The sequence below is a fragment of the Heterodontus francisci genome, chromosome 24, assembly GCF_036365525.1.
Source record: "Heterodontus francisci isolate sHetFra1 chromosome 24, sHetFra1.hap1, whole genome shotgun sequence".
In the NCBI taxonomy this organism is placed as follows: Eukaryota; Metazoa; Chordata; class Chondrichthyes; order Heterodontiformes; family Heterodontidae; genus Heterodontus; species Heterodontus francisci.
The window spans coordinates 49118528-49146293 of NC_090394.1; the positions used below are offsets into that span (position 1 = coordinate 49118528).

A 27766-nucleotide genomic window follows, 5' to 3' on the forward strand; every position below is an offset into this window, starting at 1 on the left:
CCTAACTTAAATGTGACTCCAGACCTACAGCAATGTGCTTGACACTTAACTGCCCTCTGAAATGGCCTAGCAAGCCACTACAGAAAAGTCAAAAAAGAATAAAAACAGATGGACCACCCATTGTATTGACCTAGGCACTGAAAATTACAAAGGCACACCTTGTCCAGTCAACCCTGCAAAGTTCTCATCACCAACATCTGGGGACTTGTACCAAAATGCATCCGAGTTAAAACAGCAGAATAGAATGACGTGTCTCCTGATCCTGTGACGATTTGAAAGTTCTTTGCTTTTTTGCCAAAAAAGCTCAAAAGGATCTCGAGATAGAAGAATTGTTAAAGCTTTATTTCAGACAAATCTGGCACTTATTTAAACGTATTGTTACAACCAGGTGAGGAAGGGGTCTCAGGCTCTTCTTTTGCCCACTCTCTGGTTTGACTGAAACAGGGTTTATCTTTTTTAACACAGTGATTTAACTTAACACCTCAGTGACCATTTGCTCCTGTTCCTCTAATATAATTGCAAATGAACCGATCAGACAGGTTTTATTGAGTTTAAACAAGAAAGATGTAAGTTTATTGATCTTAACACTTTAAACCAATTAAAAATTACTAAAATATGCTAGGCATCTACGTCCACATTCACACAAGAGCCACACGCACACACAAATAGATTACAGATGTAAAAACAGAGATGGGAGTTTGATGTAAAGTCCGTAATAAATGGAATTTAAATACTGAATCTCGGTGTCTTTAGTTGAAATTAAAGTCCTCGCTGAGCAACGTGCACAATTCAGGCTTGCTTCTCTGGTTCCGGAAGGCAGAAGAGGGGCTTTATCCATGTCCTCTTTGTTGTTGACTGTAAGTATCTGTAGATTTGAGATAAAAGCAGAAATGCTGGAAATACTAAACCGGCTAGGCAGCATCTGTGGAGAAAGAAGCAGAATTAACATTTCAGGTCTGTGATCTTTCATCAGATTTGAGGCTTAGCTGCAGCCAAGGCTTCCCTGGGACTTTGCTGGAGAGAGAGGTGCTGTTCTCTTGCTGGGGCTGCAATTTTACGCCACCCCAGCGAGCCGGATGGTGGCGGGGGGGTGCCGTAAAATTAAACGAGAGGCTCCGGGAGGCCATTCCGGCTCCTTCCGCCCCACTTTACAGGGTGCCCATTTGAGGGTCGCCCCTGCTTCCCCAACCACCTCCAGGACCCGGTACACCACCCCCCCCCCCACCTTCCCTCCAAATGGACCACCCTTGCCTGGCCGGGTCGCGACCGATTCTGTTACCTTCAGTTCCGGCTCCATGTCCTCGGCTGGGCTGCAGTCCCAGTAGTGGCCATCGCTCCTGGTAGTGCTGCTGGGACTAAGAGCTGCCGTCCTGATGATTAGCCCACAACTCAATGAGACGGGACTTCCTCTGTAAAATGCGGGATGAATCCCCGGGCTGGGCAGAAGCGGGTTCGCCACTGACTTTTATGTCAGTGACCAGCTCCTGTCGGCTCGACGTAAGATCCACCCCTGGGTCTCAGTTACTGATTGACTTCTGAGTCACCACTCTCAAATCTCCAGAGTGGCCCAAGCAGTCATGTGATGTGGCCACCTCTTTGTTTGAAACAGAAGCTTCTGGAAAAAGGTCTTTGAAATTCAATGCTCTCAAGTTGTTCAAACATACTTGGTGGCAGGGTTGGGGGTGTGGGGGGAGTTCAAAGCCAGTGGATGTCGATGGCTTTTGACGACCGTGTTGACAAAACTATTTTAGGTAATTTAATCAGAGAGCACTCCATTGTTCTAGCTAGGTTGTCTCCCATCTAATCATTTGGCTTTTCATGTGCAAATTGTGCATGGCCATCTTGGTTGTTCTGTTCTGTTTTTTTTTAAAGTTATTTGTAACAGTCTCAGTAGAAAGTCTCAGGCAAAGTTCCATATGAGGAAATTAATATTTGGCATGTGGGGTTTTCATCACAGTAGTAAAAACAGGCAATGGCTGTGAACAGCACTACCTGTGTTTGTGATTTAATTGTTGCCTAGAAAAGAAAGCAAAAAAAATGTTCTGTGGAGAGCAGATTGTTATGTATTGTTGTTGACAATTCAGTTCATAACCCTGTCTTCTAAACCATTTAAAAATTTATATATAAAATGTAAACTGTATAAACATATATAAGCCTATCATCTTACTTATATTTCACTAAATTTTCAACTTCTGCCACATGCTGGGAGTACATATCAGGAAATTGAGTACTGTGTTCTTCCATTCATTCATTTCATTTGAAGTAAAGATTTATGTTTAAATGCTTTAAAATATAAAGGAAGCAGGTGGCCAGGGATGGGGAAATTGTGGGTGGGTACCTGAGGCTACGAAAAGGGCCACAGATGAGTCGGGGTAAGACGTTGACAGGGACACAGTAGGATATTGGGGCTTGATGTTTCAAAGGAGCTTATGGCAGTTTGGGTTCCATTCTTCTGGGTCCAACTCTCCTACACGATTGTTAATCCGTGCTCTCCTCAGTGCTGGCAATCACCACAACCTTCTCCTTCCTGCCATACTACCAGACTGCCTTCACAGTGATTCAAAACCACATCTTCAATTCTACTGAACTCCAGAGCTTTTTTTGCAGATTCTGGGGACCCCCATCTCACTGCTTGTGAACACCTGACTCCATTCCAATGTTCTCTCAACTCAAGCACTCCAAAACTCCCGCACCCTCCTAATATCCCTATCCCAGTGATCCAATATCTCAAGACCTGCATCGTTGTACATAGAATTTCCCTCTAACTTATTCCTGTAAAGCTGGGATTGCCCTTCCCAGTATTACCAGACAGTGGAGCCCTTCCTAATGCACCCTTATCCTAAGGCTGCCCCAACTGCTGACATCAGATTCCCTGTTTTATAGAGGATGTTATAACTAGACAGCATTTAAAAAAGAACAACAAAGAGTAGGGGAGGGAGCACACATACATTCACAGACACACACACTTACTCACATGCAGTCACATACAAACGAAGGAACAGATTAAACCTGTAAAGTGCTTGAGTGGATAACACGAGATGGTTAAATCACTGAAATGATATTAGTCTGAGACACAGAAAAGCATAAGAGAAATGAATGAGATTTAATTGATACAGAGAATGTGTGATTAGCACAGGAGGTGTGGGGTAAGACAGGTAGAAATAGAAACATGAAAAACTGGCCCAATTGTCTTGATGCAGAAAGGCAGGGTACAGGCCATTCTTCCAGCACGGTGTTCTGATAAAGGATCCCCAGCCCTAGCACTAAGCTGGTGTCCTGCCCCTGGAATGTCATAGGATATTGCTATCCTGAACATTCAGTTGGTACATGCACTGCTCATTGTGTAGCAAGTCTACATAGATAAGGAAATTTGCAGGCTTGTTCTGAACAGTGCTGAGCGAGCTGATGTCAGTAGAGGTGACATCTCGGGTGCACACTTAACCTCAGCCAGTATTCTCACTCCTGATCACTGTTCAGTGATCCTTGTCAGAAAGTGAATGTATGGACATTTAGTAAGAGCAGGATCTGACTTGGCTGTGAAACACTCCACAATTCAATCACCTATTGCTTCACATAAGAAGAATGACCACTTGAGTGAAGTGCAAGGAGCAAGTTCATATTCCACCTAGAGTAGATGCCTTCAAGAAATACAGAGAAAAAATAGGGAATAAAATAATTGGGTTGTTAAACAGCATCGACTTCCTGGTCTTTTACCTTGGCAATTATATTTCAGGGTAAATTTCATGCTGCAAATGAGAAGCCAAACAGACAGGAAATGTAGGTAGAAGAACCAGGGTTACAATGCAGCTCCAAAGGTGACCCAAGCTCCCTTTGAGTATGGTGTTCCTGCTGCAAGCATAGAATCTTTGTGGTTTGGCTGATAGAAATTTTCAATCTAAGTTTGACCTTTGTTTTGTCGGGTGGCCAGTAGATGGCAGGCTGCTTTTGCTGCAAATATAATTTCTTAGCCATATTGTTGAATGAGCCCAGCTTGTACAATGTAATACAAATCTTTAATGCTAATTAAACAAAAACAAGCATTTCATTACTGTCTATATTATAGTAGCAGCTGAACAATAGCCATGGCAAGTGGCAGATAACCTGGGCCCATCTGGTTTTGATTCAAATTAACTCATAATTTGAATATTTATTCTAAAAATACTCACTGCTGTCATCCATTTAAAATTAATTTGTGGGTGAGGCACTGCGGTTCATTTCAAAGTGCGTTGAAAACTATAATATCGCCTGTTGTCAATGTGAAAATCTATTACAAAAGTAACCTGTAAGTGGAGATCTGATAGGCCTAAGCAATCGACATAGGACATCTACGAGCTATGTACGAAGCATCAAGAGGGGCGCTTGGCCCTGCCATCACCAAAGTTGCTCCCCTGCAGTACTCACCAACAGAAGTAAACAGATGTCCCACTGGGCTGAGCACTACTGTGAGCTGTACTTGTGAGTCGGACATCTCCCAATCTGCTCGACGCTCTCCCGCAACCTCCTACCATGGATGAGTTAGATGAAGAACCCTCATCACTGGAGTTTGAGAAGGCCATTGACCGTCTAGTGAACAGAAGGGCACCTGACAAAAATAGAATCCCAGCCTAACTGCTCGAGCACGGAAAGTCCCATCTATTGCCACACCTTTATGGCCGCCTTCTCTGCTGGAAAGGAGGCTCTGTTCCATAGGAGATGCGTGATGCCAAAATCATCACACTACATAAAAACAAAGGCGACAGAGGAGACAAAGGGAACAACTACAGGGGATTCTCACCCCTTAGCATCATGGGGATGGCCTTTGCTAGGGTCATACTTAAAATACTCCATTTACTTGCAGACAAACTGTACCTGGAAACACAATGTGGTTTCTGTGCCAGCAGATCTAATGTGGATATGATCTTCTCCATATACCAACTACAAGAAAAGTGTAGGAAATAGAGTATACCCCTTTACCTTACTTTCGTAGATCTCACTAAGGCATTCGACTCCGTCAGTAGAGCAGGGCTCTACAAGATTTTGGGAAGAATTAGCTGTCCACCGAAGTTCCTCAGTCTCATCCACTCCTTCCATGACAATACGCACTGCACTGTACAGTTTGATGGCTCCTCTTCTGACAGTTTTGAAGTGAAGAATGGAGGGAAACAGGGTTGTGTCCTAGACTCCACTCTATTTGGCATCTTCTTCTCCATGCTCCTGACCTACGCCTTCCCTGCAGATATGGAAGGAGTCTACTTGCACACTAGGTCAGATGACAAACTCTACAATCTATGAAAGCTGAAAGCAAAGACAAAAACACATCACGTCCTGATCAGACAAGTCCTCTACGCTGATGGTGCTGCACTCATCGCTCACCCAGAAACTCAGCTACAAAAACTCATGGACTGTCTTCCCATGCCTGTAACTTGTTCTTCTTGATTATAAGCATCAAGGAATCCATGGTCATGGGTCAAGGTGTTGCATCTCTGCCCGTGATCACACTAAATAACATTCCACTGGCAGTGGTTAGAAAATTCTGCTACCTTGGGTCCACAGTGACAGACAATCTGTCCTTTGATGCAGAGTTCGAACACGCGTAGGGAAAGCAGCTACCACCTTTGGCCAACTTATGAAACGTGCATAGGATAACACCAAGCTGACCCTTAGGACCAAGCTGATGGTTTATAAAGCCTGTGTTCTCAGCGCCTTGCTGTATGTCTGTGAAACATGGATGGCTTACAGCTACCAAGAAAACAAACTCAATAATTTCCATAATAATAAAAGCAAAATACTGCAGATGCTGGAAATATGAAACACAAACAAGAAATGCTGGAAATACTCAGCAGGTCTGGCAGCATCTGTGGAGAGAGAAGCAGAGTTAACGTTTCAGGTCAGTGACCCTTCATCAGAATTGTTGATCAATGAACATAATAAATTGCAACAGTCCCAACACTGATCCTTGCAGGACATCACTGGTGACTGGTCTCCAAGCAGACCCAAATCCATCTACAACTATTTTCTAAAAGCAAAATACTGCGGATGCTGGAAATCTGAAATAAAAACAGAAACTGCTGAAAATGCTCAGCAGGTCTGGCAGCATCTGTGGGGAGAGAAACAGAGTTAGCATTTCAGGTCTATGGCCTTTCATCAGAACTATTTTGGGCCTGGGGACTTTCAGCCAGTTTTTGATACAACACAGTAGATTACCACTAATTCCAAAAGAATCATTTTATAGCAAAGTCTCTTATGAGATGGTCATAAGAGTTATAAGGTCCCTTATCAAATGCATTCTGAAAGTCCAGTTAGATAATATCTACTGGGTTTCACTCATCAATGGTCATTTCAAAATATAATTCACTTGTGTGGAAGTGCTTTAAAAACATATGATGTGACTTACATATATTCTAGCATGTGGGAAATCACAGTAAATGTGAACTTGCATTCTAACAATCTTAGTTGGGCCATGATGGAACTGCCAAGTTAAAGCTAACCTGTCTGTTGTCCTCCCCTTTCCTTCTTTACCAGGACAGAAATTTGGAGGACAAGCCACTTTGAGTTACTTTTGAGCAATTGCTAGAGTTTTTAATAATGCAAATACCTGGTAGCTTCTTGCTTCATATTAAGTAACAGAAATAACCTGTTAGTAATTCAATAAGTACAGAAATCCACTGACCTTGGTGACTGACAGTTTTACAACCTACGTAATAAAATGACTTGCACATTATTTTACCAAATTTTAACAGAAATGCACAATGATTCAATGATTAAAATAATCATGATTAAAATAATGTTACTGATCATATTTGCTGTGAATGATTGTTCAGACACCCACATGTCCTGAAGTCGTCTTCTTCTTCTTCTTTGGCCTCCTTGTCTTGAGAGACAATGGGTAAGCGCCTGGAGGTGGTCAGTGGTTTGTGTAGCAGCGCCTGGAGTGGCTATAAAGGCCAATATTAGGTGCTGCAGAAAAAATTGTTTGTCAGGGCTGTTACACAGTTGGCTCTCCCCTTGAGCTTCTGTCTTTTTTCCTGCCAACTGCTAAGTCTCTTCGACTCGCCACACTTTAGCCCCGCCTTTATGGCTGCCCGACAGCTCTGGCGATCGCTGGCAACTGACTCCCACAACTTGTGATCAATGTCACAGGACTTCATGTCGCGTTTGCAGACGTCTTTAAAGCGGAGACATGGACGGCTGGTGGGTCTGATACCAGTGGCGAGCTCGCTGTACAATGTGTCTTTGGGGATCCTGCCATCTTCCATGCGGCTCACATGGCCAAGCCATCTCAAGCGCCGCTGACTCAGTAGTGTGTATAAGCTGGGGATATTGGCCGCCTCGAGGACTTCTGTGTTGGAGATACGGTCCTGCCACCTGATGCCAAGGATTCTCCGGAGGCAGCGAAGATGGAATGAATTGAGATGTCGCTCTTGGCTGACATACGTTGTCCAGGCCTCGCTGCCATAGAGCAAGGTACTGAGGACACAGGCTTGATACACTCGGACTTTTGTGTTCTGTGTCAGTGCGCCATTTTCCCACACTCTCTTGGCCAGTCTGGACATAGCAGTGAAGCCTTTCCCATGCGCTTGTTGATTTCTGCATCTAGAGACAGGTTACTGGTGATAGTTGAGCCTAGGTAGGTGAACTCTTGAGCCACTTCCAGAGCGTGGTCGCCAATATTGATGGATGGAGCATTTCTGACGTCCTGCCCATGATGTTTGTTTTCTTGAGGCTGATGGTTAGGCCAAATTCGTTGCAGGCAGCTGCAAACCTGTCGATGAGACTCTGCAGACACTCTTCAGTGTGAGATGTTAAAGCAGCATCGTCAGCAAAAAGGAGTTCCCTGATGAGGACTTTCCGTACTTTGGTCTTCGCTCTTAGACGGACAAGGTTGAACAACCTGCCCCCTGATCTTGTGTGGAGGAAAATTCCTTCTTCAGAAGACTTGAACGCATGTGAGAGCAGCAGGGAGAAGAAAATCCCAAAGAGTGTGGGTGCGAGAACACAGCCCTATTTCACGCCACTCAGGATAGGAAAGGGGTCTGATGAGGTGCCGCTATGTTGAATTGTGCCTTTCATATTGTCGTAGAATGAGGTGATGATACTTAGTAGCTTTGGTGGACATCCGATATTTTCTAGTAGTCTGAAGAGATCACGTCTGCTGACGAGGTTAGAGGCTTTGGTGAGATCAATGAAAGCAACGTAGAGGGGCATCTGTTGTTCGCGGCATTTCTCCTGTATCTGACGAAGGGAGAACAGCATGTCAACGGTCAATCTCTCTGCACGAAAGCCACACTGTGCCTCAGGGTAGACGCGCTCGGCCAGCTTCTGGAGCCTGTTTAAAGCGACTCGAGCAAAGACTTTCCCCACTATGCTGAGCAGGGAGATTCCACGGTAGTTGTTGCAGTCACCGCGGTCACCTTTGTTTTTATAGAGGGTGATGATATTGGCATCGCGCTTGTCCTGAGGTACTGCTCCCTCGTCCCAGCACAGGCAAAGCAGTTCATGGAGTGCTGAGAGTATAGCAGGCTTGGCACTCTTGATTATTTCAGGGGTAATGCCACCCTTCCCAGGGGCCTTTCCGCTGGCTAGAGAATCAATGGCATTACTGAGTTCCAATTTTGTTGGCTGTACGTCCAGCTCATCCATGACTGGCAGAGGCTGGGCTGCATTGAGAGCGGTCTCAGTGACAACATTCTCCCTGGAGTACAGTTCTAGGTAGTGCTCAACCCAGCGGTCCATTTGCTTGCATTGGTCAGTGATTGTGTCCCCTGATTTAGATTTGAGGGGGGCGATCTTCTTGATGGTTGGCCCAAAAGCTCTCTTAATGCCATCATACATTCCTCTGATGTTTCCGGTGTCTGAGGCCAGCTGAATATGACTGCATAGGTGTTGCCAGTAGTCATTTGCGCAGTGCCTGGCTGTTCTTTGTGCAGTGCTTCTGGCTGCTTTAAGTGCTACGGATGTTAACTCGCTGGGGGCTTTCTTGTAGTTCAACAGTGCAATGCGCTTAGCGGCTATGACAGGTTCCAGCTCTTCAAAATGAGATTGAAACCAGTCTGCATTTCTCTTCACACGTTTGCCATAGGTGGTCAAAGCTGACTCATAGATGGCATCTCTGATGTGGGCCACTTGGTCTCAGCATCCCCTGTGGGAGTGTTTTGAAGGGCTTTTACAAGTGAATTTAGAAATTTTTGTCACAGCTGTGGATAAGAAATTCGGCTCGTGTTGATGTGCGGGTGGCCCTTCTGCTTGGAGTGATGCAGCTTCTTTGGTTTGAGTCTAAACTTGCTGCATACCAGGGAGTGGTCGGTGCCGCAGTCCGCACTGTGGAAGGTGCGTGTGACTTGAACACTGTTTAAGGAGGCTTGCCTTGTTATGATGAGGTCCAGCTGGTTCCAACGACGTGATCTTGGGTGCCTCCATGAAACCTGCTGACAGGGTTTAGTGTGAAAGAACGAGTTGGTGATGCAGAGGTTATGATAGGTACACAACTCAAGCAGTCTCTGTCCATTCTCATTCATCCTTCCAACACCATAGCGCCCAAGGCAGGAGGGCCATGAGTTATGGTCGGCCCCAACCCTGGCATTAAAGTCCCCCAGCAGGAACAGGTGTTCGGTGTTGGGGATGCTACTAATGATATTATGGAGTTCCTCGTAGAACTGGTCTTAAGCTTCAGTGGGGAGCAGAGTGTTGGAGCATAGATGCTGAGTAGGTGTACTGGACCGGAGGCGGTGAGCAATCGGATGGACAGTATGCGTTCCGAGCCATTTGAGGGAGGCTCTATCATGCTGAGCAAGGAGTTTCTGATGGCGAAGCCCACTCCATGTTGTCTTGGTTGTTCAGGATCCCTACCCTTCCAGAAGAAGGTGTAGTCTTGCTCTGTTAGAGATCCACTCGCAGGGAGGCGTGTCTCCTGAAGTGCTGCAATGTCTACATTGAGTCTACTGAGCACGTTGTTAATGATGGCGGTCTTCCGAGAATTGTTGATTTGTGTAAGGTCTTGCGACAGGCCAGGACACATAGTTGTGACGTTCCAGCTTGCAAAACGAAGGGCTGGTTTCTTCTTTCCTTTTTTCGTGCTGTTTGGTGCGGTGATGCAGTCCACTTTTCGGGCAATGACCCTGAGCTCCAAGCACCCATTGAAGCAGGTGGACTGTGGCGGGACAGAACCTTATTGACCGGGGGCTGCCCGGTTTGAGGCGGGCGGTAGCTGTCCAGTGAGGTGCGATGACCTCTCCCACCGACAAAGGCAACCCGTGGCGCCCAATCTCTACACCAATTGAGCTGGACTTAACCCATAACTGCTGCCTTCCGTGTTGTTTCGGTCGCTGTGAGGCGACTATGGAGTGACCTCCCCATGGCGCATGCCTGGGCGGACGTATGGAGGTTGAGAGTTGCCCAAGCGTCAAAATCCCCCTCTCGGCCTTTCTGGTCTTTCTGGCCTTTCCCCCAGCTGTGCCTTTGAGCGTCATTTACTCAGTATTCAAGATGGCTCCTGGGCTATAAGCTCCCTAGGAAGCTCCCTTGCTGTGCAACTCTATCCATGGCCATCTGCTCCCTTTCCTAGTACTTTCTCCCCCAATCTACCCTCTTAAACTGTTCAAATTCCCCTGGCTCTATATTCAGTACATTTTAGCCCTAACTACAAGTTAACAGCTAGTTTAATGTTACCTGAGCCCACTGCCCTCCCCCAGCCATACCTGCTCTTTGTTTTCCTCATTGAGCACTCAATGAAATTGAATGAAATACGGACGAAATTGCAAAGTACAGCTGGTGATACTCTGATCTTCGATCCTGTTGTCTACACCGTCCAGATTGTCCGCGGCCACGGTGTGCGGTAAGTCCGTTGTAGAGAGGAAGGATCAGCGGAACCCTAGGGTAATAAGACTATTACAGAGGGGATGCCTTGAGAAAAAGGTGCCCCGAACACGGAAAAAGCCACGAACGGCTCCTCGGCCACAACTTCAAAGCGCCCGCGGGAGATGTGAGGCTCGTAGCGCATCTGCACCGCAATGTCGGCGAATTCCTGCTGGTACTGGCGCCCGAGGCTGTCGCTCACCTCCCGGAGGACGCGGATGAGCTTTCCCGGCGTCGATGGTGGGAACTGATGAAATGGTTTATTACCTGCACCCCCTTTTCCCCCCCCTTCCCAGCTTCATTCTCCCAGCTCACCCCCTCCCCCCTTCGCAACCCCTTCCCAGCTCTCCCCTCGCACCATCTTCCCCCTGCACCCCCTTCCCCCTTACAGCCCCCTTCCCAGCTCCCCCTCACACCCCCTTCCGTCCACCCCTTCCCCTCGCACCCCCTCCTCCTACCGAAATCCTCCTACCCCTGTGTAGGGGCCCTAACAACCCCACTGCCTTGTGGGCGTCTCGGGAGAGACCAAGGCTAAGGGAGTAAACCCTAACAGAAAATCCGGAGCGGAACCCCGTAGGCGGTCATGTGTCACCTTTGGCATGTTTCCGGCAGTTCCTGCAGCCATACCGGTGCCAAACGCCGTGCTCCTGAAGACCGCGTTGCAATAATTGAGGCAATTCAGCATTTGCTGCATAATGAACTTTCCCAAAAGCCAATGTGGGACCATGCAAGTACTTTTTTCCCCCAGAGCAGGCTGTTTCTTGCCCTTGCAGAAAGCAAACATAAATTAATACTCCCACAAATATGATGGCCCCTTATGCAAAAGTGGATGATAAACAATTTGGAGAGGAAAAGAGCCTGGAACATTTTATGGAGTGATAGCTGCTTTGGCTTTTTTTTTGCACATGAAAAAGCCCTTGAGAGATGTAAACAACCTTCCTGAGCTGTTTCCTTTCTTCAGCTGCCTGGATTATTTTATTTTGCAACTGATGTCAAGAGAACTTTACTCAGGGATGGTAAAGTACAATGTGCTGAAGGCTATTTTATGCTTAAGCAGCAGGATCAGTCCGAGGGAAAGCAGCAGGGCTTTTGTCAGAAGAGTAGCAAAGTGACAGTGGCTGCTTTGTCAGTCAGTGCAGGGCTGAGGCGTCATTGGTTGAGATGCTCCTCCGCCCAGCTCGCAGTTTGACAGTTGATTGAATTTGTGCAGCGACTGGAAGCTAATCATTAAAAGGCGCTGCTTCTAATAACTGCTGTCTCACACCTCGCCACACTGATCCCTGAGCTGCGAATGCTGATTCACGTCTGAGACACATCGGCAAGGTAGGCGCCGCCTGCTTCCGAAGCTGCCAGGGATCTTTTCGCAGCTGCTTGCTGACATCGCTGCGCTAATTGTTGGTGCTGATGTTTTATTTCTTTTTTTTGTGTGTGGGTGGGATTAATCCAGGCAGCGAGGCGTGCGCTTCATCGTTTTTCATCCAGCAGAATCCGGCTGATGGTGGTTTGGCTTCCTTTACGCCTGTGTATCGGGAAAGGGCGGACTGGACGATGTGTGCTCTCAGCTCTTGACTCCGCTTAAGGCAGATTCATTGCAGCTTTGCTTTGAAGTAACCACCCAGAGAGTTCTGGCAGCTCCAGTAAAACCGGCCGATGGACTGGAATTGCTACTAATATATCATGAAATCTTTAATACGCTTCCGGGGCTAAACTGTGAATTGGTATAATCCTGGTCGGAGCTTGAGAACTGTTAGGTTTTAGGAAGTGAACACATATTTTAAAGAGACTTGATGTACACACGGGGTTGTTTATTTTGAACATTTGACTGAATGTATATATCATGCTACATGGGGAAGAATTCAAGAGGTGCAAGTGTTGGTGCAAAGTGGCAAATGCCTTCCTGAGGTTGTTTACAAGGATCGAATATCGTTACACGGTAAAAGCGCTATGGAGATGTTGTACAACTACCTCTTGCTTCAAAAAACACATTTGTTTGTACCTCTTGGCATGACTGTAGTCCTGAGTAATTAACTCCACTCTTTATATGTCAGATAATTATATAATGAAAATTGAATCTTGTCTAGTTTCTTCTAGTTTCGATCCTATCGCCCAACTCCAAGTTCATCTTGTCTGTCAGACCCACTTCTTCACCCCATTCTAACACAAGCTACTGACGATCCAACTTCCCTTATCCATTCCCAATGCTAGTTCACATTGTAAATGGTTTCCTTTCCTCAGATACAGCCCCCCTCCCTCTAAAAACCTTCATCATCTCCCCCTCGTCAAAAAATCCACCCTCAACTACCATTCCAACTCCAAACTTCCTTCTGTCTCCAAATATCTTGCATGTGTTGTTGCCTTCAAAATCTTTGCCCATCTTTCCTGTAACGCCATGTTTGAGTCTCTCCAGACAGATTTCTGCCTTGCTACAGCATTGAAAAGGGCCTAATCTAAATCACAATTAACATCCTTTGTCGCTGTGACCATGTGTACTATCCCTCCTTGTTCTTCTCAACCTCTCTGTAGCTTCTAACACAATCAGCCACATCATGATCATCCAACATCTTTCTTCCACAATAATAAAAGCAAAATACTGCGGAGGCTGGAAATCTGAAATAAAAACAAGAAATGCTGGAAATACTCAGCAGATCTGGCAGCATCTGTGGAGAGAGAAGCAGAGTCAACGTTTCAGGTCAGTGACCCTTCTTCAGAACTGTTGAACTCAGTGAGACTGCCCTCACTTAGTTCCACTCCTAGCAATCCGATCATTGCCAGAGCATCTCCACCAATAGCTTCTTTTTCCACCACAATATTCACCCATTAATCATTGGGAAGAGAAAAGCCATCGTCGGCAAACCCTGCCACAAACTGCGTACCTCGTCACTGATTCCAAACCCCTCCTTGGTCACTGTGTCAGATTGCACCAGACTGTTTGCAACTTCGGCGTTTTATTTGGTGTTAGAACAAAGAACAGTACAGCACAGGAACAGGCCATTCGGCCCTCTAAGCCTGCGCCGATCTTGATGCCTGCCGAAATTAAAACCTTCTGCACTTCCGGGGCCCATATCCCTCTATTCCCTTCCTATTCATATATTTGTCAAGATGTCTCTTAAACGTCGCTATCGTATCTGCTTCTACCACCTCCCCTGGCAGCAAGTTCCAGGCACTCACCACCCTCTATGTAAAAAACTTGCCTCGCACATCCCCTCTAAACTTTGCCCCTCGCACCTTAAACCTATGTCCCCTAGTAACTGACTCTTCCACCCTGGGAAAAAGCTTCTGACTATCCACTCTGTCCATGCCGCTCATAACTTTGTAAACCTCTATCATGTCGCCCCTGGTGTTGACCAGAATTTCCAACCCCATATCCTCTCCATCACAAAGACTGTGTACTTATACCTCTGTAACATTGCCTGTCTCAGCCCATCTGCTGCTAAAACAATCCCAGTGTTCTCCTGGCTGGACTCCCGACCTCCACAATCCAAGAACATCTTTCCATCTAAAGCTTTGCTGCTCATAACTTATTCCACACCGTATCCTGACCACCCATTATCTCACTAGTCACTGACCTACACTGCCTCCTGGTCCTTTAATGCCACAAATTTAAAATTCTCATCCTCATGTTTAAATCCTTTCATGGCCTCACCCCTCCATCATATCTCTATATCTCTATTTCAGCCCTACTTCCATCCGAGAACAGTGCTTTCCTCCAATTCTAGCCTCTTGTGCATCCCCCACTCCTTTGACCCTATACTGTGGAATTTCTTCCCGAAATCTCTTCTTGTTCAACTGCCATCCTACAACCCCCCCCCCCTTAAGACCCACCTCTTTGACCAAGCTTTTAGTCACCTTACCTAATGTCTCTGATTACACTCCTAAGTTAAAGTCACGTTATTAAAAGTTATTAAAAGATGGACATTTTTGCATGAAATAATTTATCAATATATTTTATGTAATAACTTAAGTGATAAAGAGTTTTTTTATTTTCAGAAATTAATGTCACTGAGTGCTTCTGAGATAAGGAATCAGTTGGGATCTTGTTATTTTGTTGTTGATCCCAAGACACAAGTAGTTTTGAAATGAGATTTTAAAATAATCTTCTGTTGAGATCTCAATCTGTCTCATTCATACTGCATTAAAAGTATTAATTCTTACAGGTGTGTTTGAAGGCAGTGTCACAATGAGACCAAAACATTGCCAGAGTTTAATATGGATTGGGCCTTAAGGGGGCTAAATTGGATAGCCCTGAAAATGGATGCGGGGATTATGATGCACATTTAAACCATGCCTGTTGATTCCAATGCAGGCAGCTCGTCAACCTTGTGCTACCTACTCATCTGTGTCCAGCCACCACTAACTGCTCTGTTCATTGGTTAGACACCAGCAGCAGGCCAATAACACCAGTAGCTAGCACCACTTAAAGCTAGATTGTACGGCTGAAAGCTAGCCTGCACCTCTTAAAGGGGAGGTGGCATTGTGGTTGGAGTAGTTACAGGAAGTAATAGTTGAAGAGAATCTCACCTGGTAAGGTGTCAGGAATGGCACAACAGGGGAGAGAGGGGGCTCCACATTTTTCAGACGCTGTACTTAAGGTCTTGGTAGAGCAGGTGCAAAGGAGGAGAGATGTCCCGTATCTGCAGGGAGGAAGGAGGCCCATTAGACACATGGGCAAAAGGCACTGGAAGCAGACAGCTGTGGAGGTCAATATCAGCAGTCAAGCCGCAAGGACCTGGGTGCAATGCTGCAAGAAGTTCATTGACCACGCACGAATGGTCAAGGTCAGTGAATGCATCCTCAAATGGCATATCCTACCAACTGTAACAGTAGCTTCAGCAATTGCTCAAATCACCACACCACCCCCATCTCTCACCTACCAACAATCTCTATCAATCAGAATGCATACCTAACATTCATATGCTTCATCTCACCTTCACACACTTAGCACTGCTACAAGTGCACACACTGCCAACTGCTCAACCATGACAGCCACATCAGCTGAACACATTGCACCACAATCACTGGGACAGTTCCCTCTCTCTTGCAGGACAAGATGGTGAACAACTGGAGGCAGCAGGAGCTAACGGGAGAGGGACAAATGCGCCTGCATGTCCTTACCTCAATGGAGGAGACAGTGCTGGCCATTGTCAGATGCCCATTGCTGAGACTGTGGCCAGCGGCGGGGCTGAAACCATCAAAAATGTTGGTACCCTCATACGTAATCCTCCTTTTCACATCTCACTTCCCCTTCATCTCACACTCTCTTCTGATTTACGAGCTGCAGATGGTGTAGGAATGCATCTCTTACACCCAACCATCCTCCCCCAACTTCCCTTTCCACAACCTGACCCTTATGCCTTTTTTCTTTCAGGTACCCAAGAGATCCAACCTGGCCAACCAGTGGAGGAACATCCAAGAAGAGAGTGACGATGAAGACACAGCACCATCACTTGATTTCACACTCGCAGCCACCAGCTCAGGTACTGACACTGCATGTATCTTAGAGGATAGACTAGAGATAGGATGTGCACATGGTGAGACACTGGGCACAAGTGTGCTGCAGCCAGGGCAGGTGACAAGGCTTGTGCAGGTGCCAGCTCGCCAGAAGGCGAGGCCACATATAGGTTCCGTTGCAAGGGACTCATGAGGATTTTCATAGGGCGTGTTCAGCAGAACGCTGATGGGTATGCACAACAAAATGCTTGGTGCATTGCGAAGCCAGCCAGAAAACCTGTGGTCAATATCAAGGAGCAGTGAGGAAACTAGCACCAACCTGGTACATGGCTTTATGCAGAGCTTGGAGCCCATCCTTTCCAGCGTGAAAGTGGTGGCCAACTCCGTTTGTGCACTTGTGGACCCAACTATAGTGCAGCATCTGTTGGCCCATGTCGCCGTTTCCATTGCAGCACCAGCACGGCCACCCAAAGTCTCAGTGCTGCAGTGAAATCTCAGCTTGCATGCTCTGGCTGCTGCCAGCATGGCTGTCGATTACAGTGTGCAAATAAGCTTGCAGGTGTCAAAGGTGTCCAGCAACCTGTCCTCCAAGAGGTTAGTATGATTGCTGAGGTTCTACTCCGTTGGAATGGCAGTGGCTTCATGGAATTCGAACTTGCTGTCCTTTCTCAGGAAGACAGCATTCATCCTCTAACCACTGCCACTCTGCCAGTGCCCTACCTGTTGCCTATTAACCAGCTAGCCCAAACTGCTGCCACTCATGTTGAGATGGTGCAGTCAGATCTTCCAGGGCCAGAGCTACACAAGGGCATCCTGCAAGGCCATCTGCAGTCTCTCCCACTGAAAGTCAGCAGCCTTTCACCAGCCATGCTGCAGCCACTGAGGTAGCACTGCTTAGGGGCTCTAGGCCAGGCAAAGGTGCACAGAAGACAGGCACTAAGGGAACACACAAGGGTAATTATGTAATATTGCATGATCTCATTTATAAATGTGCTTTGGAATGTTTATTTTGTGGTGGCTTTTATTTTTGTATTGTGGCCCAGCTGATGCTGTGATGGTCAGTGACAGAGAGAAGGTAAGGAGTGAGATTGTTGGTGAATGGAGAAATTACAGTTGCAGTCACTGCTATTGAATTCGGATGAGTTCCTGTTAGACAACCCAGCCAGAAAGGGGCTGACTAAGTTTCCTCCTTTCTTCCTCTTCACCCACTTCCTTTTCCTCCTGCTCCTCCTCTTCCTCATGCTCTTGCTGCTGAGCTGCTCATCGTATGGCTGATGACAGGGGCTGTCCCTCCTGATATTGAGGTTGTGCAGCATGCAGCAAGCAGACCACAACAAATCTTGATACCCATCCCTCCAGAGCATTCCAGGCAGCCCACCAATGGTCTGCTCTATCACATTTCATGTGGTAGCAGTTTTTTCATTGCACATATGCTGTGCACATGTGTGTGGTTTCTGCACAGGAGTCATCAGCCATGTTGTCAGTGGATAGTCTTTGTCACCCAGTAGCCACCCTTTGTTTTGCCATGGTGACTCAAATGCAGCTGGCGTAGCGGACTGCTACAGAACGAAGACATCAGGACTGCTGCCAGGAGACTGGGCATTGAGCTGCATGATTCGCTGCCTATTGTCACATACCAGCTGGATATTGAGGGAGTGGAATCTCTTTCAGTTCCAGTATAAGGCAGAGTTGCCATGCCTGCAAAGCGTGACAGAGAATGAAGTGTAGTTAGCTTTTATTGAATAGAGAGCTTCAGTGACCCAGCTTCTGCAACAATGAACGGGAAACTGTTAGATGTTGCAAATGTCTTTAGCTCCAACCTGGAAGAAGCCTGATGCATAAAAGTTATTGCTATGGTCACCTTCACAGCCACTGGTAATGCAGTTTTTGACTGCAGTTCCAGTTGTGGCTGCAGCAGATGGCAGATTTCAGTGAGGGCATTCTTACGGAAGTACAGATGCCTGAAACGTTGCTCCTCACTAAGGTTCAGGTTGGAGAATTGTTTTCTGAACACGCTGGGCAGATATGGCCTCCTGCTGTGAGCCATTCTCCTCCTCCACCTCCTGTCTCTTCCAGCAGCTTGTCCAGCTCAGCATGGTCTCTATTTATTCTCCAAGTCATGCTGTAACCCAAGGGGAATGCCTACAACTGCATCCATATCTGAAAAAAACAATTTGTGCAGAAGCCTTGCAGTCAGATAAGAGCCCTTTTGCACCAGCCACACGACTCCCTGTTGCCTTTTGCAACTAAAACCAACTATAGAAAGCACCAAACACTTGTAAAATCATAGCACCCTCCAGAAGAAATCAGCCAGCAACTAACCTGTAAGTAATTGATGATTCCTTTAAATACCACTTAAGGGTACTTCCTTTCTGCTGCTAAACGCTCCTTCAGCTGTGCTCGAGCATTGCAATCCAAAATAATACTGCTGTTGGCAAATCAGCATTGCACACTGATTGACTTCACAATTGTTTTGCTCTGCATACTTCCAGAGGATGTTCACTGCGCGTGCACTAATGCCTGCATTAATATGGCGCCCCGCGCGAATCACCCCACAAGTGTACGCGGGTGCAGCAACTGCCATTTAGGAGCCTTAAGAGCACCCATAAGCCCTCAAAAAATGGGTGCTAAGAAGCACAATTTCTCACAGTAAGTTTCTTCAGAATGGTTTGTTACATAGTGTAACCTGTGGATGTGTTTGTATGTTTAAACTCTAGTATAAAAATGTTTGTGCATTACTGTTAGCCTGGGTAATTCCATTGTTTAAGTGTATTTATATATTAAAAGCTGAGGGGTAGAAATTCATCTGGAGTGGTGGCACAAAACAGGTGGTATTAGAGCGGCCACACGTTAGAGGCAGCGCTTGACATTTAATTCCATTGACTGCAATGGAACTGAATATCAGATGCTCTGGTGGCTGCTCTGATACCACCTGTTTTGCGCTGCTGCCCAAAATGAATTTCTACCCCTGATTCTCTAGGAATCTGGCTGAGGAACTGACTGGTGGAAAAGGAATCAGTGACAGTTGCTATCATGGCAAGGGAGCGTTGATTGACACTGTTGTAATATCTTGGTGAAGTAATACACTGAGACAGAACCTGTTCAAGGGTATGAAAATATTCAGTTTTGACACTAGAGAACATTCAATCTTTGGCCTCCTTGTCTCGGGAGACAATGGGTAAGCGCCTGGAGGTGGTCAGTGGTTTGTGAAGCAGCGCCTGGAGTGGCTATAAAGACCAATTCTAGAGTGACAGACTCTTCCACAGATGCTGCAGATAAAATTGGTTGTTGGGGCTGTTCCACAGTTGGCTCTCTCCTTGCGCTTCTGTCTTTTTTCCTGCCAACTGCTAAGTCTCTTTCACTGGCCATGCTTTAGCCCCGCCTTTATCGTTGCCCGCCAGCTCTGGCGATCACTGGCAACTGACTCCCACGACTTGTGATCAATGTCACAGGACTTCATGTCGCGTTTGCAGACGTCTTTAAAGCGGAGACATGGACGGCCGGTGGGTCTGATACCAATGGCGAGCTCGCTGTACAATGTGTCCTTGGGGATCCTGCCATCTTCCATGCGGCTCACGTGGCCAAGCCATCTCAAGTGCCGCTGGCTTAGTAGGGTGTATATGCTGGGGATGTTGGCCGCCTCGAGGTCTTCTGTGTTGGAGATACGGTCCTGCCACCTGATGCCAAGGATTCTCCGGAGGCAGCGAAGATGGAATGAATTGAGATGTCGCTCTTGGCTGACATACGATGTCCAGGCCTCGCTGCCGTAGAGCAAGGTACTGAGGACACAGGCTTGATACACTCGGACTTTTGTGTTCTGTGTCAGTGCGCCATTATCCCACACTCTCTTGGCCAGTCTGGACATAGCAGAGGAAGCCTTTCCCATGTGCTTGTTTAATTCTGCATCGAGAGACAGGTTACTGGTGATAATTGAGCCTAGGTAGGTGAACTCTTGATCCACTTCCAGAGTGTGGTTGCCGATATTGATGGATGGGGCATTTCTGACGTCCTGTCGCATGATGTTTATTTTCTTGCGGCTGATGGTTAGGCCAAATTCATTACAGGCAGCCGCAAACCTGTCGATGAGTCTCTGAAGACACTCTTCAGTGTGAGATGTTAATGCAGCATCGCATTAACATAGAGAACATTACTGTATATGTATGTAATACATACTTTTGAAATGTGAAGAATGTAAGTTGGTTAAAGTATATTGTGGAGCTGTAACAAATGTGAAAGATTTTGGTGCCACTTCTACAACCTGTGTCCTACTTTTATGTTTTATGAACATAACTTGAATCATAAAACTGCCCTTATGATCATTCCAGCAGCAATTGATTTTCTCCGTCTATGGAGGAGCACTGAGATAAATTCCAGCATTGCTACCAGGTACCATGACTGTGTCTGAAACTAGCTAATTCCACACAGACTAGCAATCAAACTTGAAGCTTTTTTAGTCTGTATGGCTCATAGCATTCTCGGCAATATATAAATCCATTGAGTTGCCAGGTGCTGTGCCTGTATTGCTTTTGCGTAGTTACACGTAAGATTGATACCTATCAATAATTTAAAATGAACATAACTTGAGGGTTAATGCCAAAATCTGTAGGATAGGGAATTTGGAGAAAGTTAGAATTGCAATGGAAGAGTTAGTGATGCTGTTAACTTGTGGTGTGAAGAATGTATTGTAAACCTATACACCAAAAGCTCAAGGTAACCTTTGCTTTAAAAGAGGACAAGTGTAGGGGTAAGTACAATGAGTTATGTGTACTTGCACCTGCTGCCAGTCTTGTGTGATATGATATGAAGCTCATTTTCAATCATTTGGATTTGTAAGGGTCTCTTGTCAAGCTCTGTTTTGGGTAACCATTTAGTAAGCACATGGGAAAGAATGATATCACAATGGTTTCCCTTGCAGAGTGTCTGTTCCAAAGGAATAAAATTGCAGGATTAGATTTGCATTGCTAATTTCCAATGCTTTTTTATTGTCTGAGTAATTTGTTTTTAACAGTTAAAAACCTTAAGCATTCTGTAATGAGATAAACATCAAAATAAAACCCATTTTTTTCATTACTGTGCAACAAACATGCTGCAAAGACTTCCTCTTGCCATATGTCAACTTGGCAGGTTCATGCTCCACTAAAATGATTCAAATGGTGAGTTCTGTGGGGGAAACCTTGTAAGTTTGACAACATGAGAAACAACTGTAACACTGATGGGATTGACATAGGTTTATGTGCATGCCTTACGTTAAAGTGGTAGAACTTAGTGAGGCCTCATGCCATCGTCAGGCATTACGCACAATGGGTGGGTGGTTCATTCGCAAATGGTTGATGCATTGCCAATCATTTTTTATCTATTAATGTCAGTGGATAGATAGCATGGACAGCACACCAACAATTTTCTGAGAATTTGCAGGGTGTTAGCAAGGTACAAGAATACATAGAATCATAAAAATGTCAGCACAGAAGGAGGTTGTTTGTGTAAATGTAGCTAATTTCTTTTAAACTAGGACTCTACAGTGAGTCTGAAGAACCGTAACAAAAACTCTTCAGATTTTGCCTCAAATTTTTCTACTTTATTTCTTCTGCTCTTTTCTGTCTCTATTTGCATGTGTGCATCATGTTTGCATGCTAGCGTGGGCGCATCATGTATCTGTAGGCATCAACCAAATTAGAGTTTAAGTTCAAGTTTAATAAATTTCTGCTTTTCTTCTTTAAACCTAAGAAAACCTGTTTGTGCTGGTTTCTTTGCCTTATAATTGAAAAGCGGTGAACAGGATTCACCAAGGGGGAGCTAAAAACAGTGTGTTTAAAAATATAACCAGTACCAGAACCAGTAAGATCAGGTGAAGGCTGAGAGGGACTCCTAGACACCTTTCTTACCTGGATGTAACAGAAATTTGGATGCCACCGTCCGAAATTTTACAAACGAGAGAAATTGGAAATTGGGCATCCAAATTGTTCCCAGTCAAAAAAAAGCAAGATTTCAATACAGGTTTTCTTGTGGTTGTGTGTGCTTGAATACTAACATGTCTGCAACTGAAGCTAGTAGCTCTCTAAGCCAGGGTGAAGTAACTTGGGATAAGTTAAAAGCACTGTGTATGGAGGAGTTGAGAAAAATGGCTGAGCAGTGTGGGATCACTGTAGGTGGCAAGGTTAGGAAGTCTCCTAAGGCTAGTGGCCAACCATTTTTCCCATGAATCTGAAGAAAAAGAAACAGGGTTAGAAGTAGATCCTGACAGAGTTTTGTTAGCAAAGCTACAATTGGAACAAAGGAAACTTGAATTAGCAGACAGAGATAGGGAAAGAGAGAGACAGGAGATGGAAAAAGAGAGAGCCTTCCAGAAGGAACGTGAAGAGAAAGAAAGAGAGGAGAGAGAGCGAGGAAAACAGGAGAAGGAACGAGAGCGAGAGAGAGAAAAAGAATATTCCGGAAGGAATGCAAAGAAAAAGAGTTGAGGCGGCTTGAGTTAACTAGGGGACAACAGGGTAACCCCAGTGAAAGAATGGCCAATATGGAGGAGCGTAATTCAGGGCTGGGTACAAAATTGTTAAAAATTGGCAAAGCAGCTAAAATGGCCAGCTGAGACCTGGCCTCTTCTACTACAAAGCAATCTAACTGAAAAAGCCCATGAGGTTTATTCCCTGTTGCCAGAGGAGACCTCATCAAATTATGAACTGACCAAAAATGCTATCCTCGGGTGAATTAGTACCCGAAGCCTATCGTGAAAAGTTTAGAACACTCAAGAAGCAAGCTTGTCTGGAGTTTGAAAGAAGTAAGCAGCTGGCTTTTGACCAGTGGCTGAGGGCTCTTAAAATAGAGCTCAGCTATGAGAATCTCAGAGAAGTAATTCTGTTAGAGGAAGTTAAACACTCCTACTCTCCATAAAGACCCATGTAGGGGAGATGCAGGTTCAGTGAGTCCGGCAAGCAGCCGTTCTAGCTGATGAGTTTTATTTAATTTCTCAGTCGGTTTCCCAGGGGAGAACCTTTCCTAATCACCCCCACAAATCCGAAAAGGACAAAGGGTGGGAAGGTGATAGGAGCACAAGCAGTCCTGGGAGAGAAAGGAAAGCAGGGGACACGGGGAGCCTCCTCCAGCCAAAAAGGAAGATTCTGTGAGCAAGAGTGAGGCCCGGAGACCTGTGTGCTTCCATTTTAATAAAGCAGGGCATTTAAAAGCTGACTGCTGGAAACTAAAGGGAAAGCCTGTGGGGTTAATCAGGGCACACCTGCTCAGTGAAGAAGGGACCTTAATGGAAAGCACAGCAGAGCAAGCTGTGGCTTTAACTGCAGTAAGAGTAGACCCAGGAAGCTTACAGCTGCAAGTGCAGGAAAATTTAATGGGATTCCTGAAGGTTATCAGAGTTTTGTGTCTGAAGGGAAAGTAAGCCCATACCCCTCGAGTGGGGCAAGCAAGCCCAAAGTGATTCTCAGGGACACAGGGGCCACTCGATCCTTTTTACTGGGAAAGGCCTGACCTTCTCCCCAGAGAGTGCAATGAACACCAGAATGGCAGTAAATGGTATTGGAGGGCAGTGTATGCCTGTACCTGTACAACAGGTGCACCTGGAGTGCGACCTAGTTTCAGGTCCGGTGACCGTAGGGTTGTCCCTCGTTTGCCTGTGGACGGAGTTGACTTGCTCCTAGGAATGATCTGGCGGGGGTGTAGGTGGTAGCCCCCCCAGTAGTGAAAGAAAGACCGCGGGAGTCAGAGAGACAGGGCAGTGGCAGGAGACAGACCCCTGACGTTTCCCTGAATGTGTAGTGGATCAGGCCATGGTCAAGCCAGCTCCCCCAGAGGAGACTGAATTGGCACTGCAGGCAGATGACCATGAGGTCTCCCTGTCTGAAACTTTCTTTGGAAAGTTAGGAGACCCAGGGAATAAGTTAAATGGATTTTCCCTAGCTGAGGATGAGCGAGCCGACCCAGTATTGCGAGAGTTAGCATAGGCTGCCCAGTCTGAAAGTGAAGCAGGGAGTGTCCCTGAATGCTACTATTTAAAGAATGAGGTACTGATGAGGAAATGGAGTTCTCCTCACAGACCTGAGACCAAGGAGTGGAGAAATATTAAGGGCCCACGAGACTACAGTGGCTGTACATGCCGGTATACGAAAGACCAAAGCCCACATAAGATAGCAGTTTGACTGGCCAAACCTCCACAAAGCTGTGGTGGGGTACTGCAGGAGTTACCACATGTGCCAAGTTGAGGGGAAACCCCAACCTACAGTGAAACCTACACCCTAAGTCCTTTCCCGGTGTCAGGAGGACCCTCCAACAGTGGGCTGGTGAAATGTAAGGGACCCCCGCTGAGAACAAAAAGGGACAGGTGGGCACAAAGCTGGCAAAAGGTTAGACAGGGAAGGGGAAAAGGTGACCAAGAGGGCAGGTTAAAGGAAGTCTGGGAGGAATCCCGGATGAAAATCCCTACTGTCCAACCCCAAAAAATATGAAAAGTTATACCCCACATCCTCCCACATAAATGCAGACACTAGAGGCACCCCACCAGAGTTGCTAACAGCATTTACAGGAACCTGCAGAGACAAAGAAAGACTTCTAGGGGACAGAGAAACTGTGAGGGTGATGCCTCACCTAGTCAAAGTACCACAGGGGAGTGCAGTAGAGTCTGCACAAATACCTGCAGGCAGGAGTGTCCCGGAGGACAAAGTGGAGATTAGCAAAGAATCCTCCCCCATAGACAGGAAAAAAGCAAACCACCCATTCCCTGAAGTCAAAAGCCTTTGCCTGACTCAGCAAAGCACTGAAAGAGAGTTCAGGATAGACCCGCCCACTGCTGACTCTCCTGAAAAAAAATTCCAACTCAGGGCTAATTAAACGTAACCATCTCAACGATCCTCGGCAGCCATGGAAATGGGCAAACTGAAGAAGAACTTCCCCAAAGAACCACCTGTTTACTGGGATGCCAAAAAGGGGGAAATTAAAGCAGCACTGGCACCAATAAAAGACAGGCTGTAATAAGTTTTAGGATTTGTGAATGAGTGAGAGAAATGCATGTTTTATTTCTGTATCATATTTTCTCTCAACCCTTTTCATGAAATGCACCTTTTCTCAAATTGCATTTCATTCTGCATGGTATGGAGCTGTCATTGCAGACCCCCAGCTGCCAAGACTGAGGCACATTGGTCATAAAACATAGAACATTACAGCGCAGTACAGGCCTTTCGGCCCTCGATGTTGCGCCGACCTGTGAAACCATCTGACCTACACTATTCCATTTTCATCCATATGTCTATCCAATGACCACTTAAATGCCCTTAAAGTTGGCGAGTCTACTACTGTTGCAGGCAGGGCGTTCCACGCCCCTACTACTCTCTGTGTAAAGAAACTACCTCTGACATCTGTCTTATATCTATCACCCCTCAACTTAAAGCTATGTCCCCTCGTGTTTGCCATCACCATCCGAGGAAAAAGACTCTCACTATCCACCCTATCTAACCCTCTGATTATCTTATATGTCTCTATTAAGTCACCTCTCCTCCTCCTTCTCTCTAATGAAAACAACCTCAAGTCCCTCAGCCTTTCCTCGTAAGACCTTCCCTCCATACCAGGCAACATCCTAGTAAATCTCCTCTGCACCCTTTCCAAAGCTTCCACATCCTTCCTATAATGCGGTGACCAGAACTGCACGCAATACTCCAGGTGCGGCCGCACCAGAGTTTTGTACAGCTGCAGCATGACCTCGTGGCTCCGAAACTCGATCCCCCTACTAATAAAAGCATATGAACTTTGCTTTTTAGCTTCTGATGAAGGATCACTGACCTGCAACGTTAACTCGGCTTCTCTCTCCACAGATGCTGCCAGACCTGCTGACTATTTCCAGCATTTCCTGTTTGTATTTCAGATTTCCTGCATCTGTAGTATTTTGCTTTTATTGATTTTTAGCTGTTGCTGGAGCGAGAAAATGACTTGTTAAACAGATCAGCTTTGGCTGGAAAAGACATTTACATACTAACAGACATCGAAAAAGAGGAAGTGCATTCCAGGGCCTGCTAAGGAGGATACAAGCCACAAGGGCCAGGACTGGTTCGACCACCTGGTCACATGACTAACTGGCTCTTCCAGGGTTTCTTTTGAACTGGCCACAGAGAGTTTGAACTGAGAAAGACTGTTTGCTCCTGGACTGAGAAGATCTCTCCTATCTGCTCCCATCTCTTTCTCACAAGCCTCTGAATTCACTGAAAACATATGAACCCGAAGAGTGAAAAGTCTCCCACGGTGAACAAGTTTAAGAAGAATACTGGGCCCCAATGAAAAGCAAGATCTACCTACAATCAAGGACTTTCCAGTGAGCTCGAAGAACCGTAGCAAAAACTCTTCAGATATTGCCTCAAACATTTCCACTTTATTTTCTTCTCTTTTCTGTCTCTATTTGCATGTGTGCATCACGTATGCATGCTAGCATGGGCGCGTCATGTATCCATAAGCATCAACTGAATTAGAGTTTAAGTTCAAGGTTAATAAATCTCTACTTTCCTTTAAACCTAAGAAAACCTGTTTGTGCTGGTTTCTTTGCCTTATAATTGAAAAGCGGGGAACAAGGATTCACCAACGGGGAGCTAAAAACACAGTGTGTTTAAAAATATAACCCTGTTACGGTCAGACCAGGTGAAGGCTGAGAGGGACCCCTAGACACCTTTCTCACCTGGTCATACAATATAATCTGTCATTCCTGATGTAATTCTATGGTGTACAGTTTCCATGGAGCAAACATCTGACGTATAATAGGGTAATCAGAACTCCTCTGTGACCTAATGACCTGTAGAAATTAAACATCACTTTATTCCCTTTCTTTTCAGTGGCCCCTATATGTAAAATCCAGAATCCCATTTTCCCATTTTATAGTTTTTCCACCTGCACTCCATCTTTAACATATCTACAGCGGTAGATTTCTCTATTTCTCCATACTGTTAAGGACCATACGATTCGGAATGTATTTTCTTCCACCCTTTATCTCCCAAAATATATTACTGCACATTTCTCTGCATTTAACTGCATCTGCCACTTAACTGATTACTCCACAGTCCTATTTTATGGATCTTCTGCATTCTTCCTCATTGTTTTTCATGTTTCCTAATTTGGTATCATTAGCATACTTCAATATTGTTCCTTTGTCCAAATCATTTCTATAAATGGAAAACAAATGAGATCCTAGAACAAGTCTCTGAGCCAAATCATATCCTCACCTGATGTCCCCACATACATACTTTCCAATAGAGTCACAGGTGAGGAACCCTGACTGATCTAGTCCAAGGGTGGTGAGGCCTTTTTAATACCTTTATTGCAGTTCTGACCAAGATCAACAATCTCAGCACAGATCAAGAATTAACCATAGGATCTGTTTGGTCTTAAAGGCTCAATACCAAATCAAGATGTGCATTTAAAAATTTCAACAATGTAATTATATTATTATTATTAGATAATAATTGCTATTATCACTTTGAAATGTCAATGCACAAAATGCATAATT

At 45.7% G+C, this 27766-nt stretch overlaps 1 protein-coding gene and 1 long non-coding RNA gene across 4 annotated transcripts in view; one reads left to right on the forward strand and one right to left on the reverse strand.

Moving 5' to 3' along the window:
- The window catches only part of abat (4-aminobutyrate aminotransferase), a 276368-nt gene that overhangs the window by 16145 nt on the left and 232457 nt on the right, over positions 1-27766 (forward strand). The window contains exon 1 of one of the 2 annotated variants that reach the window (XM_068056125.1): positions 12045-12153. The exons of the other annotated variant lie outside the window; for it this stretch is intronic. The gene's annotated coding sequence lies outside the window, so the exon portion shown is untranslated. Of the gene's footprint in view, positions 1-12044; positions 12154-27766 lie in introns of those variants that run through there. 2 annotated transcript variants of the gene reach the window in all.
- Positions 619-6548, reverse strand: LOC137383377 (uncharacterized). Of its 2 annotated transcripts, none has more exons than XR_010977386.1 (4): positions 6468-6548; positions 4954-5274; positions 1280-2016; positions 619-922 (listed from the first exon to the last, which is right to left on the reverse strand). It is a non-coding gene; the product is annotated as an uncharacterized lncRNA (long non-coding RNA). The 2 variants fall into 2 exon arrangements; XR_010977387.1 differs by having other exon boundaries at positions 6374-6526.